Source organism: Pristiophorus japonicus, chromosome 18, assembly GCF_044704955.1.
Source record: "Pristiophorus japonicus isolate sPriJap1 chromosome 18, sPriJap1.hap1, whole genome shotgun sequence".
In the NCBI taxonomy this organism is placed as follows: domain Eukaryota; kingdom Metazoa; phylum Chordata; class Chondrichthyes; family Pristiophoridae; genus Pristiophorus; species Pristiophorus japonicus.
Window position 1 is genome coordinate 112,730,673 of NC_091994.1, and position 13,891 is coordinate 112,744,563.

Sequence of the window (13,891 nt, forward strand, 5' to 3'; positions counted from 1 at the left end):
TCCTATTCAATTTTCCAATGTCAATTGTCACTATGTAGTTGCAGTCTCTGGTCACTAGGGGGCTCTGTGCAGTGGGTTTTTGAAGTCTCCCAAATCTGCTACCATCTTATATATATATTTAAAAAGTGTATTTATCAACTGACCATGGGCAATTTACTAGTAAATAAAAATTACAATTCTTTGGGTAAGACCATGGCTTGTTGGAGCAGTATGCTGATGCTACAATATGTTGTGTTGTGAAATGTTAGGACGATGTTCTACAAGACAGGTTAAGAACATTAGAATGGAAAAATATTGGCCTAATATATCGCAGTCCCACCCCACCTGCTTTCACCATATGTCTTTATTCCTGGGGCCAATATTTATCCCTCAACCAACATCACTAAAACAGATTATTTGGTCATTATCACATTGCTGTTTGTGGGAGCTTGTTGTGTGTAAATTGCGTTTCCTAGGTTACAACAGTGACTACACTTCAAAAAGTACTTTATTGGCTGTAAAGCACATTGGGATGTTCTGGGTTCATGAAAAGTGCTATAGAAATGTGAATAATATATTTATTTTCTTTTATTCTTTGTATCTCCAGAATTTATTGATTTTCTCCAGCAAGATAAGCGTTCCTGATTTTGACCATATCATGTCAAGAGGAGACAGCAAATTGAGGTTACATCAGGTTGTAGTACCTGGCAACAGCAGAAGGCATCCCATAAACCTGATACATGAAAAAGGAGCTGGAGTTCTATTTATAGAAGGGACATTCCTCTCAACGCAATGTAGCTTTCCGACTGGAGACTATCACAGATGGAAATTCAAAGTAACAAGTACTTCATAAGGATGAATTGAAATGGAAAAAAAAGAATTTGCACTGATGGATGAACTTCAAAATTACACGAGAATGAGGCAAGAGTTGATGGTTAAATACAGAATTGAGAATGGTTAGGAATAAACACAATGGACTTACTCTAAAGTTTCAGGTACTTTCAGGACAAATCCATGAATAAATTGCAGCATCGTGTTCATCGTGTTTTTATGTTAGTGCGATAAGCAATGTTCCCGCTAAGCTGCACGGCTCCACCGTCACCTGCAAGGTCCCACATTGGCTGCTCTTCGGCTTTTCCATGGTCGGTACCGTGCACGTGTAAAACTCTCAATGGGCTGAGCCCTGGGGGAGATGGGGCGCACAGGGGGCAGTGCGGCTTACGGGGGGGTGTTGGTAATAAGTTACTTTTACTGGGTTCAAGTCCCACTCCAGGAACTTGTAGCACAAAAAAATCTAGGCCGACACTCCCGTACATTGCCGAGAGAGCTCTGCACTGTCGGAGGTGCCGTCTTTCGGATGAGATGTTAAACCGAGATCCTGTCTGCTCTCTCAGTTGGACGTAAAAGATCCCGTGGCACTATTTTGAAGAAGAGCAGGGGAGTTATCCCCGATGTCCTGGGGCCAATATTTATCCGTCAATCAACATCACTAAAAAACAGATTATCTGGTCATTATCACATTGCTGTTTGTGGGAGCTTGCTGTGCACAAATTGGCTGCCGTGTTTCCCACATTACAGCACTGACTACACCCCAAAAGTACTTCATTGGCTGTAAAGTGCTTTGAGACATCCAGTGGTCGTGAAAGGTGCTATATAAATGCAAGTCTTTCTTTAGTCTTCAGTGATGAGGAATGCCTGTACAAAGTCGGCATATTTCGCTTTTAGAGATTATTCGGAGTAGAGACAAGTCATCACAGTATGTTCAATAAACCAACGCACACAACTGAATTCAAATCAATAGTTTACACACGATTGTGTGTAAGGGGCTGGTACCTGGCCTAACATCTTTTGTCTCTGGGATAACATCGCTCTTATCCCTCACACTGCCCAAGAATCTTCACCCCACTAACTGTTCCTTAATCCCAGCTGCTTTTACATACCTTGTAACGTCATCATTTGACTCTGTCCCTTGGGTGGTAGTTTATCGCACATCAATCATTCCAACCCAATGGTCGGAAAAGGAAAGTATTCAAGTGATAGCTTGATGGAGAGATGATGCCCAGAGAGTGAATCACCACTTCGCACACCAGGGGCTCTGGAGAAACAAAAGATTTCTGCTCACCGTGTCTACATCCTCAAAACATTATAATCAATGCTTATCTTCAATGTTTTAAGAGAACTACTGTGGCATGCTGCTCTTTCTATAGCATGTAGCTTCCGCTGTTAAGCATGCATGCCATCCTGTGTTGCAGCTTCTCCAGCTTGGAACCGCATTTTCAAGTATGCCTGGTGCTGCTCCTGGCATGCTCTTCTACACTGAACCAGGCTTGGTCGTCTGGCTTGAAAATGTTTTTAAGTGAATGATAATCGGTGCTTTTTATTTCCTGGTTTGCAGTCTATGAGAATTCTTCACTTTGATTGGCTCCTTAGCCAGCTTGATGACATCACTGCTGCTGTATGCTTTTGACAGCGCTGTAATCAAATTGAGGTCAAGAAAGCTAAGGTTTGCGCCACAGAGATCGCGTGATTTTTTGCGGCCAGCTTTCTTCAAGGTCAGCGGCAATCGCTGTCACTTCACCGCTGACCCCGAATTCCGGGCCAATGTATATCTAAATATATTTGAAACCGTGTAACGATTAATTTGTATCCTGCGTGTGCATGGTGTGTGCGCTCCAACATGCAAGAACGTTGCTCGTGTAAAAAATGATCGTGCTTTGTCCGGGATTCACGGGTTGGAATTTGCAGTCAGCTGCGAAGGAAAGGAGTATGCTGCCGACAATCGTAAGTAAATCCGCACCCTCCCCGTGCGATCCTCCCTGCGAGAACTTCCTTTAAAATGCTGCAGGGTTCCGTGCACCGCACTCCCCCCATGGAGCCAGGAGCGCACCGTGGTGTGTGCAAACCCGGGATCACGTTCGGTGGGAGTTTTGTTATTTTCCGATTCTTGGCCTATAAACTACGGCTGAGCCCTTAAGTGCGAAGTGACGAGAGGCGGGATTCACTCATACAACAACACTAGCTTGTATTTATATAGCGCCTTTAAAGTAGTGAAACATCCCAAGGCGCTTCAGGAGTATTATTGAGATTTAAAAATTTGACACCAAGCCGTATAAGTAGAAATTAGCGCATCGACCCAAAGCTTGGTCAAAGAGGGAGGTTTTAAGGAGCGTCTTGAAGGAGGAAAGAGAGGTGGAGAGGCGGAGAGGTTTAGGGATGGAGTTCCAGAGCTTGGGGCCCAGGCAACAGAAGGCACGGCCACCGATGGTGGAGCGATTATAATCAGGGATGCTCAAGAGGGCAGAATTAGAGGAGTGCAGACATCGCGGGGGGTTGTGGGGCTGGAGGATATTCATCATAGGCAGTCCCTCGGGATCGAGGAAGACTTGCTTCCACTCTTAGCATAAGTTCTTAGGTGGCTGAACAGTCCAATACAAGAACCACAGTTTCTGTCACAGGTGGGACGGATAGTCGTTGATGGAAAGGGTGGGTGGGACTGGTTTGCCGCACGCTCTTTCTGCTGCCTGCGCTTGATTTCTGCATGCTCTCGGCATTGAGACTCGAGGTGCTCAACGCCCTCCCGGATGCACTTCCTCCACTTAGGGCGGTCTATGGCCAGGGACTCCCAGGTGTCGGTGGGGATGTTGCACTTTATCAGGGAGGCTTTGAGGGTGTCCTTGTAATGTTTCCTCTGCCTGCCTTTGGCTCGTTTGCCGTGAAGGAGTTCCAAGTAGAGCGCTTGCTTTCGGAGTCTTGTGTCTAGCATGCGAACTCTGTGGCCTGCCCAGCGGAGCTGATTACGTGTGGTCAGTGCTTCCAGAGATAGGGAGGGGTGAGGCCATGGAGGGATTTGAAAATAAGGATGAGAATTTTGAAATTGAGGCGTGGCTTAACTGGGAGTCAATGTAGGTCAGCGAGCACAGGGGTGATGGGTGAGCGGGACTTGCTGCAGTGTTAGGTACAGGATAAGACTGGAAATAAAACTTTCACTAACACAGTAGAACAGTCTCAGTAATAAGAAGCAAATATCCACAAAGTTGTTGGTCTAGTGAAAAAATGGAACATTAGGATAGATGAAGGTAAATGGGGAGAAGAAAAATGGACAGCCACTTCAAGATGCAATTGCTAGAGAAACATAACCAATCTCAAGAACTTAAATATCATTGTTTCTGACATGTTTAAGTGTTCCACATGGAACTCTTTTAACAACAGGAATTGGGCTGTAATTTTACAATTATTTACCACCTCGTTTATCATTTGGACTCCGCGACAGATCAGTGAAACTGAGACAATGCATTGGAAAGACTAACTATTGTATTCCATGTTTGAATAAGTTCCGCATATCTTTTTAATCAATGTCTATTACTGGCAAAAAAGTGAAAACGTAGGTAAGCCAATATGCAATGCCCTTTGTCATTTTACAAATTAAAATTAAATGGAAGATATTCTTCAGAAAATAATGAAGACTTGTCTCTGTTACTAAAAGCTAAAACTGTTATCTAATTTTGTGGGAAGATGGTTTAGCAAAATCCTAACTGCATTTAGAAATACAGTGATGATTTTGCTGTATAAGAATCATCGCTCCTGTTATTATTATCAGCACTGTGTACTCTGCTGTTACACATTGTGCGCAAGTACTTTTGCCATTACAATGATCTCACCCAGTCCCCTTGCGCTGTGCAACAGGCTTGCTGCGCTGTTTACACAAGACTTAAACATTTAAAGCATCATTAGTCCGGAGTAAAAACAGAAAATGCTGGAAATACTCAGCAGGTCAGGCTGCATCTGTGGAGAGAGAAACAGAGTTATTGTTTCAGGTCAACGGCCCTTCGTCAGAACTGGAAAAGGGTCATCGACCAGAAATGTTAACTCTCTCTCCACAAATGCTGCCTGACCCGCTGAGTGTTTCCAGCATTCTCTGTTTTTATTTCAGATTTCCAGCATCCACAGCTGGGCAATTAGCCCCAATGTTCCGGCAGGACGTCGGTCTCTATCGAGGTGAACGGCACAGCGGAGGCGCTGTGTGGTCGGAACTTGACAGATCGCAAGTTTGGGATTTCGACAATGCGCCGGAGCTCGTGATCGGTTTGAGAGGCGGTGTGACGGCATACTGTGACAGCGTGCCAGCATAACCGACCGCAAATTCTGGGCCATATGTGTCTGTCCATCCCTCATAATCTGGGGACTGCCCTGATCTGTGTCTCACTCCAGAGGGCGCCAGCACAGCACTGTAACCCAAGTGATCAGCAAAGTGCAAAAAAAGCCCACATGAAGAAAGAAAGTTCTGGGAGGGGGGCTTAACTGTACAGAACTGTTGTTTTTGATTTGCTGGAAGTGACGCAGTCCGGCAGCTTCATGTCCGGAAGTATTTCACACAAGAAGGAGCTGCTGAAGATTAAACTGTGCTGCCTGTGGACCCTTGCCGGAGCCCGGAGCCGAGCATCGCTGCTGCAGTGACAGGTGTGGGTACAGGGTAGTCCCGGGGAGGGAGCAGGAGCTGTGTCTGCACACACAGGGAGAGAGAGAGAGAGAGAGAGAGAGCGGGTCAGCTCGCACTGCCAACAGGCTTCGGGAATAGCAATCTGGAAGTTTTATTTCCGTTACAGAACGTGGGATTAAAAAAAAACCAATAGTTTGATCAGCAAAACAAACACAATGCCACAATGATTGACAGGTCCCAGTGGCAGTCACCCCCAACAGTGAGGGCTGTTTTAACTTCGGGCGATGGCATACAATGGGCGAGGTTAAGTTTACCAGTGGTGTATAATGTTAGGATTAACCCCAGCAGGTGTGGGTTAAATGGATTTATATTTGTGGAACCTGCTGTATTCTGACCAGGGTGTTCTGTGCAATTATTTTACATTGGCACAGTACTTACATCAGGTATATTGCCCAGTGGACGTGTTACTGGGCAAGTCATCCACACTCACCACTTTGAATTCACTTAATTATAACAAAAAAAATCTAGAATAAATTCGGGATGATACCAGAAATGCGAGGGTGCACCTATCAGGAAAGGATGGACAGACTGGGTCCCTTTTCTCTTGAATAGAGAAGGGTCGGTGGGGGGGGGGGTGACCTAATAGAGATCTTTAAAATGATGAAAGGTTTTAAGAACATAAGAAAGGATGCATTTATTTGTATTACTAACTGAAATGCAGCCGTTTCTCTTGCTCTCCAGATCTATAGCTGCTGGTCCCCTTGGAGGATAAGCCCCCAGCTCCTCTGGAATGTGTAACTGGAACTGCCCAGCCCAGGTTCTGTCCAGGTTCTGACTGACTCTCCAATTTGTAACTCGATCCATTTTGACTTCAGAAGCCACAGAGGATAGATCTCCCCAAAAGCCAAGTTCCAGCCGAAGTCCATTACCACAGCGTAAGTGCATCCCTCCGTTAGCGGAAGACCCTTACCCCCCCCACCCCCCAGAGTTGTGTGTGGACTGTTAACCTGTTTATTGGGTATGAAGTGAATAGTGACAGTATCGTGACTTTTGGATTTCATACACCCCAACAATGTCCCTTGTAACACGCGCACTGAGTTTGCATGCACCAGGGGGTTGGAAGATCGTGATCCATCTTCCCTGAGTTCCCTCTCTTCCCTCCGATCCCCCCCAACCTGTGTCTCTTCTCTCCACCCCCCCACCACCACCAGCTCGCTCTCTTCCCCCGCTCCCAAGCTCTCTCTCTCCCCACCCTCCCCAAGCACTCCCACTCCCCACCCTCCCCAAACTCTCTCTCTCTCCCCACCATGCTCTCTCTCTCCCCCCCAAACTCTCTCTCTCCCCCTCCCCAAGCTCTCTCCCTCCTCCCCCAAGCTCTCTCTTTCTCCCGCCCTCCCTCCCCCCAAACAATCATAAAGGCCCCGTATAAATATACGTTGTTGTTGAAGTTGCCATTCAGATGTGTCAAACCACCACAAAATAAATCACTACGTACACTGCATGGTACGAGAGGGTGGCTCACCACCACCTCACTGGGGCAATAATTGCCGGCCTTGCCAGCGACACCCACAGATGAATAAATTAAACTGACTGAGAAAGAATGCTGACTTCAGATCCATTTGATTGCATGTTATGATAAATGAAAAATTTTATTGTTTATAGACATACCATCTGTTTGGACCGGGTTTAAGATAAGTGTGATCACTGGCGCCAATTGCTATGCTGTTTGGGGTAGGGTAGCAGTGAAGTTATGTTACTGGACCAGTAATCCCGAGATCTGGACTCGTGATCCGGAGACCCGAGATCCAATCCCACCGCGGAGGCTGGGGATGTTAAATTCAGTTAATTAAATAAATCTGGAATCAAAAGCTAGTATCAGTAATGGTGACCATGAAACTATCAGATCGTCATTAAAAACCCATCTGGTTCACTGATGTCCCTTTAGGGAAGGAAATAGAAACATAGAAAATAGGTGCAGGAGTAGGCCATACGGCCCTTCTAGCCTGCACCGCCATTCAATGAGTTCATGGCTGATCATGCAACTTCAGTACCCCATTCCTGCTTTCTCGCCATACCCCTTGATTCCCCTAGTAGTAAGGACTACATCTAACTCCTTTTTGAATATATTTAGTGAATTGGCCTCAACAACTTTCTGTGGTAGAGAATTCCACAGGTTCACCACTCTCTGGGTGAAGAAATTCCTCCTCATCTCGGTCCTAAATGGCTTACCCCTTATCCTTAGACTGTGTCCCCTGGTTCTGGACTTCCCCAACATTGGGAACATTCTTCCTGCATCTAACCTGTCTAACCCCGTCAGAATTTTAAACGTTTCTATGAGGTCCCCTCTCATTCTTCTGAACTCCAGTGAATACAAGCCCAGTTGATCCAGTCTTTCTTGATAGGTCAGTCCCGCCATCCCGGGAATCAGTCTGGTGAACGTTCGCTGCACTCCCTCAATAGCAAGAATGTCCTTCCTCAGGTTAGGAGACCAAAACTGTACACAATACTCCAGGTGTGGCCTCACCAAGGCCCTGTACAACTGTAGCAACACCTCCCTGCCCCTGTACTCAAATCCCCTCGCTATGAAGGCCAACATGCCATTTGCTTTCTTAACCGCCTGCTGTACCTGCATGCCAACCTTCAATGACTGATGTACCATGACACCCAGGTCTCGTTGCACCTCCCCTTTTCCTATTTTGTCACCATTCAGATAATAGTCTGTCTCTCTGTTTTTACCACCAAAGTTGATAACCTCACATTTATCCACATTATACTTCATCTGCCATGCATTTGCCCACTCACCTAACCTATCCAAGTCGCTCTGCAGCCTCATAGTATCCTCCTCGCAGCTCACACTGCCACCCAACTTAGTGTCATCCGCAAATTTGGAGATACTACATTTAATCCCCTCGTCTAAATCATTAATATACATTGTAAACAGCTGGGGCCCCAGCACAGAACCTTGCGGTACCCCACTAGTCACTGCCTGCCATTCTGAAAAGTCCCCATTTACTCCTACTCTTTGCTTCCTGTCTGACAACCAGTTCTCAATCCATGTCAGCACACTACCCCCAATCCCATGTGCTTTAAATTTGCACATTAATCTCTTGTGTGGGACCTTGTCGAAAGCCTTCTGAAAGTCGAAATATACCACATCAACTGGTTCTCCCTTGTCCACTCTACTGGAAACATCCTCAAAAAATTCCAGAAGATTTGTCAAGCATGATTTCCCTTTCACAAATCCATGCTGACTTGGACCTATCATATCACCTCTTTCCAAATGCACTGCTATGACATCCTTAATAATTGATTCCATCATTTTACCCACTACCGATGTCAGGCTGACCGGTCTATAATTCCCTGTTATCTCTCTCCCTCCTTTTTTAAAAAGTGGGGTTACATTGGCTACCCTCCACTCCATAGGAACTGATCCAGAGTCTATGGAATGTTGGAAAATGACTGTCAAAGCATCCACTATTTCCAAGGCCACCTCCTTAAGTACTCTGGGATGCAGTCCATCAGGCCCTGGGGATTTATCGGCCTTCAATCCCATCAATTTCCCCATCACAATTTCCCGACTAATAAGGATTTCCCTCAGTTCCTCCTCCTTACTAGACCCTCCGACCCCTTTTATATCCGGAAGGTTGTTTGTGTCCTCCTCAGTGAATACCGAATCAAAGTACTTGTTCAATTGGTCCGCCATTTCTTTGTTCCCCGTTATGACTTCCCCTGATTCTGACTGCAGGGGACCTACATTTGTCTTTACTAACCTTTTTCTCTTTACATATCTATAGAAACTTTTGCAATCCGTCTTAATGTTCCCTGCAAGCTTCTTCTCGTACTCCATTTTCCCTGCCCTAATCAAACCCTTTGTCCTCCTCTGCTGAGTTCTAAATTTCTCCCAGTCCCCGGGTTCGCTGCTATTTCTGGCCAATTTGTATGCCACTTCCTTGGCTTTAATACTATCCCTGATTTCCCTTGATAGCCACGGTTGAGCCACCTTCCCTTTTTTATTTTTACGCCAGACAGGAATGTACAATTGTTGTAGTTCATCCATGCGGTCTCTAAATGTCTGCCATTGCCCATCCACAGTCAACCCCTTCAGTATCATTCGCCAATCTATCCTAGCCAATTGACGCCTCATACCTTCAAAGTTACCCTTCTTTAAGTTCTGGACCATGGTCTCTGAATTAACTGTTTCATTCTCCATCCTAATGCAGAATTCCACCATATTATGGTCACTCTTCCCCAAGGGGTCTCGCACAACGAGATTGCTAATTAATCCTCTCTCATTACACAACACCCAGTCTAAGATGGCCTCCCCCCTAGTTGGTTCCTCGACATATTGGTCTAAAAAAACCATCCCTTATGGACTCCAGGAAATCCTCCTCCACCGTATTGCTTCCAGTTTGGTTAACCCAATCTATGTGCATATTAAAGTCACCCATTATAACTGCTCCACCTTTATTGCACGCACCCCTAATTTCCTGTTTGATGCCCTCCCCAACATCACTACTACTGTTTGGAGGTCTGTACACAACTCCCACTAACGTTTTTTGCCCTTTGGTATTCTGCAGCTCTACCCATATAGATTCCACATCATCCAAGCTAATGTCTTTCCGAACTATTGCCTTAATCTCCTCCTTAACCAGCAATGCTACCCCACCTCCTTTTCCTTTTATTCTATCTTTCCTGAATGTTGAATACCCCTGGATGTTGAGTTCCCAGCCCTGATCATCCTGGAGCCACGTCTCCGTAATCCCAATCACATCATATTTGTTAACATAGAAACATAGAAACATAGAAAATAGGTGCAGGAGCAGGCCATTCAGCCCTTCTAGCCTGCACCGCCATTCAATGAGTTCATGGCTGAACATGAAACTTCAGTACCCCCTTCCTGCTTTCTCGCCATAACCCTTGATCCCCCGAGTAGTAAGGACTTCATCTAACTCCCTTTCGAATATATTTAGTGAATTGGCCTCAACTACTTTCTGTGGTAGAGAATTCCACAGGTTCACCACTCTCTGGGTGAAGAAGTTTCTCCTCATCTCGGTCCTAAATGGCTTACCCCTTATCCTCAGACTGTGACCCCTGGTTCTGGACTTCCCCAACATTGGGAACATTCTTCCTGCATCTAACCTGTCTAAACCCTTCAGAATTTTAAACGTTTCCATGAGGTCCCCTCCCATTCTTCTGAACTCCAGTGAATACAAGCCCAGTTGATCCAGTCCTTCTTGATAGGTCAGTCCCGCCATCCCGGGAATCAGTCTGGTGAATCTTCGCTGCACTCCCTCAATAGCAAGAATGTCTTTCCTCAAGTTAGGAGACCAAAACTGTACACAATACTCCAGGTGTGGCCTCACCAAGGCCCTGTACAACTGTAGCAACACCTCCCTGCCCCTGTATTCAAATCCCCTCGCTATGAAGGCCAACATGCCATTTGCTTTCTTAACCGCCTGCTGTACCTGCATGCTAACCTTCAATGACTGATGTACCATGACACCCAGGTCTCGTTGCACCTTCCCTTTTACTAATCTGTCACCATTCAGATAATAGTCTGTCTCTCTGTTTTAACCACCAAAGTGGATAACCTCACATTTATCCACATTATACTTCATCTGCCATGCATTTGCCCACTCACCTAACCTATCCAAGTCACTCTGCAGCCTAATAGCATCCTCCTCGCAGCTCACACTGCCACCCAAGTTAGTGTAATCCGCAAATTTGGAGATACTGCATTTAATCCCCTCGTCTAAATCATTAATGTATAATGTAAACAGCTGGGGCCCCAGCACAGAACCTTGCGGCACCCCACTAGTCACTGCCTGCCATTCTGAAAAGTACCCGTTTACTCCTACTCTTTGCTTCCTGTCTGACAACCAGTTCTCAATCTACGTCAGCACACTACCCCCAATCCCATGTGCTTTAACTTTGCACATTAATCTCTTGTGTGGGACCTTGTCGAAAGCCTTCTGAAAGTCCAAATATACCACATCAACTGGTTCTCCTTTGTCCACTTTACTGGAAACATCCTCAAAAAATTCCAGAAGATTTGTCAAGCATGATTTCCCTTTCACAAATCCATGCTGACTTGGACCTATCATGTCACCATTTTCCAGATGCACCGCTATGACATCCTTAATAATTGATTCCATCATTTTACCCACTACCGATGTCAGGCTGACCGGTCTATAATTCCCTGTTTTCTCTCTCCCTCCTTTTTTAAAAAGTGGGGTTACATTGGCTACCCTCCACTCCATAGAAACTGATCCAGAGTCAATGGAATGTTGGAAAATGACTGTCAATGCATCCGCTATTTCCAAGGCCACCTCCTTAAGTACTCTGGGATGCAGTCCATCAGGCCCTGGGGATTTATCGGCCTTCAATCCCATCAATTTCCCCAACACAATTTCCCGACTAATAAAGATTTCCCTCAGTTACCCCTCCTTACTAGACCCTCTGACCCCTTTTATATCCGGAAGGTTGTTTGAATCCTCCTTAGTGAATACCGAACCAAAGTACTTGTTCAATTGGTCTGCCATTTCTTTGTTCCCCGTTATGACTTCCCCTGATTCTGACTGCAGGGGACCTACGTTTGTCTTTACTAACCTTTTTCTCTTTACATATCTATAGAAACTTTTGCAATCCGCCTTAATGTTCCCTGCAAGCTTCTTCTCGTACTCCATTTTCCCTGCCCTAATCAAACCCTTTGTCCTCCTCTGCTGAGTTCTAAATTTCTCCCAGTCCCCAGGTTCGCTGCTATTTCTGGCCAATTTGTATGCCACTTCCTTGGCTTTAATACTATCCCTGATTTCCCTAGATAGCCACGGTTGAGCCACCTTCCCTTTTTTATTTTTACGCCAGACAGGAATGTACAATTGTTGTAATTCATCCATGCGGTCTCTAAATGTCTGCCATTGCCCATCCACAGTCAACCCCCTAAGTATCATTCGCCAATCTATCCTAGCCAATTCACGCCTCATACCTTTAAAGTTACCCTTCTTTAAGTTCTGGACCATGGTCTCTGAATTTACTGTTTCATTCTCCATCCTAATGCAGAATTCCACCATATTATGGTCACTCTTCCCCAAGGGGCCTCGCACAATGAGATTGCTAATTAATCCTCTCTCATTACACAACACCCAGTCTAAGATGGCCTCCCCCCTAGTTGGTTCCTCAACATATTGGTCTAGAAAACCATCCCTTATGCACTCCAGGAAATCCTCCTCCACCGTATTGCTTCCAGTTTGGCTAGCCCAATCTATGTGCATATTGAAGTCACCCATTATAACTGCTACACCTTTATTGCATGCACCCCTAATTTCCTGTTTGATGCCCTCCCCAACATCCCTATTACTGTTTGGAGCACAGTTAATTCATCCACCTTATTGCGGATACTCCTTGCATTAAGACACCAAGCCTTCAGGCTTGTTTTTTTAACACCCTTTGTCCTTTTAGAATTTTGCTGTACAGTGGCCCTTTTTGTTCTTTGCCTTGGGTTTCTCTGCCCTCCACTTTTCCTCATCTCCTTTCTGTCTTTTGCTTTTGCCTCCTTTTTGTTTCCCTCTGTCTCCCTGCATTGGTTCCCATCCCCCTGCCATATTAGTTTAAATCCTCCCCAACAGCACTAGCAAACACTCCCCCTAGGACATTGGTTCTGGTCCTGCCCAGGTGCAGACCGTCCGGTTTGTACTGGTCCCACCTCCCCCAGAACCGGTTCCAATGCCCCAGGAATTTGAATCCCTCCCTGCTGCACCACTGCTCAAGCCACGTATTGATCTGCGCTATCCTGCGATTCCTACTCTGACTATCACGTGGCACTGGTAGCAATCCCGAGATTACTACTTTTGAGGTCCTACTTTTTAATTTAGCTCCTAGCTCCTTAAATTCTGCCGCCCTTACCCGGTCTGGCCTATAGGTGACTCCAGACCCACAGCAATGTGGTTGACTCTTAACTTCCCCCTGTGGTTCAAGAAGGCGGCTCACCACCACCTTCACAAGGGGCAATTAGGGATGGGCAATAAATGCCGGCCTTGCCAGCGACGCCCACATCCCAGGAAGGGATAAAAAGTAAATGTTCCTTAAGCAGTGCAGTATTGCGATGGGTATAGACAATGTAGTCAGAGATTTGGCAGGATGTCAGGGAAGCGATTAACACAGTTCACATGGGAATCACTGAGGAGATCAAAGAGAAAAAAAGGCTCCAAATATTTCTTTGGTCTGAGCCTACATGGGGGATTTTGACATCCATCACCAAGCCTACGTGAGAAGCAGTAGTGGCAAAACAACTAGGCCTAGAAATTCGGGTCGTTTGCCCCTCAGTCTTTTCGCCTGTGGGTGCGATACCGTTCTGTGGAACGGTTTAATTGCAGCGTTCGATCATCGATAGCACCGCTAATGACACCCGCTAAAGTCAGCAGGATTCTAGTGGTGGTGCACTAAGGGGAGACCCCACCTACGCGGCAGTGCTATGCG

General features: G+C 45.9%; 1 protein-coding gene across 2 annotated transcripts in view; it reads left to right on the forward strand.

Moving 5' to 3' along the window:
• The first annotated feature begins 5,333 nt into the window (after nt 1-5,333).
• LOC139229341 (uncharacterized) overlaps nt 5,334-13,891 on the forward strand; it is a 52,811-nt gene continuing 44,253 nt past the window's right edge. For both annotated transcript variants that reach the window (XM_070861048.1, XM_070861047.1), the window contains exons 1-2: nt 5,334-5,436; nt 6,158-6,351. The gene's annotated coding sequence lies outside the window, so the exon portion shown is untranslated. The remainder of the gene's footprint in view (nt 5,437-6,157; nt 6,352-13,891) is intronic.